This window comes from Natrix helvetica (genome assembly GCF_964273705.1).
Source record: "Natrix helvetica genome assembly, chromosome: 4".
Taxonomy (NCBI): domain Eukaryota; kingdom Metazoa; phylum Chordata; class Lepidosauria; order Squamata; family Natricidae; genus Natrix; species Natrix helvetica.
In genome coordinates this window covers 95,573,041-95,575,528 of record NC_138550.1, presented here as the reverse complement: position 1 = coordinate 95,575,528, position 2,488 = coordinate 95,573,041, and positions in this window count along the sequence as shown.

Here is a 2,488-nt window from a genome sequence, read left to right as displayed (position 1 = left end):
ATAAGGCTTTTCACTCAAAGTAGAGGGGTCCACCCATCAATTGTCGCAATCGTTGGCTTCAATTTTGCATGCTTCTTTTCGGGCCTTTTTTCTGAATCCAGGGCATTGGCACAGTGGTTAGAATGCAATATTGCAAGCTAACTCCAACCCACAGCCTGGAGTTTGATTCTGACGGGGCTCAAGGTTGACTCAGCCTTCCATCCTTTCGTGGTGGGTAAAATGAGAACAAAATGATTGTTGGGGGCAATATGCTGACTCTGTAAACCGCTTAGAGAGGGCTGTAAAGCACTGTGAAGCGGTGTATAAGTCTGACTGCCATTACTATTCAGCGACAAACGGGGGACAGAACCAAAGGAAATAGTTTACACTGTTTGTTGGGTTTATTAAACAAGTTTATAACCAACTCATACACACACGGGATACTCTAGGCCGGGAGTGTCCAAACTTGGGAACTTTTAAGACTTGTGGACTTCAACTCCCAGAATTCCCCAGCCAATTCTGGGAGTTGAAGTCCACAGGTCTTAAAGTTCCCAAGTTTGGATACCACTGCTCTAGGCAATTTACAACTTTAAAAAAAATCCACAAAAATATAGTAGTCCTCAACTTACAACCACGATGGGAGCCCAAATGTTTTAAGCGAAACATTTGTTAAAGTCAGTTTTGCCCCATTTTATGACTTTTCTTGCCACAGTTAAGTGAATCTCTGCAGTTGCTAAGTTAGTAACCTGGTGGTTAAGTGAACCTGGCTTCCCCATTGACTTTGCTGGTCAGAAGGTTGCAAAAGGGGATCACGTGACCTTGGGATACAGCAAGGGTCATAAGTATGAACCCCTTGCCAAGCAGCTGGATTTTGATCATATGATCATGGGGATGCTGCAATGATCATTAACTGGATAATGGTCATAAGTCACATTTTTCGGCATAGTTGTAACTTTGGTCACTAAACGAACTGTTGTTAAATCGAAGACTACCTGTATAACCATTTCTCCCCCTCCACAGCAACAACATAATGTGACCATTTGATCTGCTCCATCTCTGTTGGGATCCCTAGATCTGCTGACAAAAATACGTATCTTCAGGGCCTTGCAAAAAAGCAACAAGGAGGGGGCCAGTCGTACCTCCAAGGGAATTGTGTTCCCAGAGAAGGGACTGTCACCGAGAAGGTCCTTTTATATGCAGGGTTTTGGGGGGCATTGATTAAATAGGAGCCCCATCGATCAGTAATGGAACCCCCATATTACACATTACATGTGCCACTCTGGGGTCTCCAAAACTGTTCCATGTCTCTGCATTCTGGACCAATTGTAGCTTCTGAACACACTTCAAGGATAACTCCATGTAGAACACATTGCAGTAATCCAGATGAGAGACAACCAGGGTGTGAGTGACGGAGTTTAACGTATCAAGTAGCAGGCACAACATGCTAATAACCCCCCATGCTCATAGGCCACTGATGGCTAACCTTTTTGTCGTTGCGTGCCAAAAGCGTGCGTGTGCCCACACCCATATTGCAATATGTGAATGACACCCCCCCCGGGCCGCCCCCCCTTGCGCATGCCTCACGGCCCCTTCCCTCCCTCCCGTGAATGCACATGCGACCCCCCTGCCCCGCTTTGGGCCTAGCAGGCCTCCCTGCAGCCTCCTCTGACCAAAACCGGGGCAGGAGCGTGCACATGCGCACTGGAGTTAAGCTGGGGTAACGGCTCGCTTGCCTGCAGAGAGGGCTCTGCCTGCCACCTGTGGTACGCCTGCCATAGGTTTCCCATCAAGGTTTTAGGCATTTGCAGCTTGACATGATGATGCAAAAATAACATATATAATTCAGAGACTTCCTCACCCTTTTGTATTTGTACTTAGTTACTAACTAAATAAGGCTGGCACTTAAAGCCTAACTGTATGTAAATTGCTGGTTTTGCATTGCATTTTTTGTCCCTCTAGGCCGTGATGGCGAACCTATGGCACATGTGCCAGAAGTGGCACGCAGAGCCACCTCTCTGGGCATGCCAGATGTTGCCTGTTGCTCTTCTGGGTTCCGGCATTTGCATGCGCACTGGCCAGCCGGTCTTCGCACGCACATGTGTGCCAGAAACCAGAAGACCAGATTGCCAGTGTGCACCCGGAAGCTCAGCTTCCCAGCATGCATATGCATGCAGGGGAGCTGCTCTTCCGATTTCTGGTACTCCCTTGCGTATGCGCACGCTCCCGTTTTGGCATGCAGTGCAGAAAAGGTTCAGCAACACTGCTCTAGGGGAAATTGTGTAATTGCTTCCAGGAGAATGAGTAAGAAGTAACACAAACCCCACAAAATAGCACCCACCAGAATTACCATGTGAATCCACATGAATATATAGCACCCATCTTTACTAATGCAGTGGCATTAGTACACAGTTTGGTGTAAGCCATCATATTAGAAATTGGAAGACTGGGTTCTACTTCCGTCAGCTGGGTGACCTTGAGCCAGTTCTCTGCCCTAGCAAGTAAGCAATGG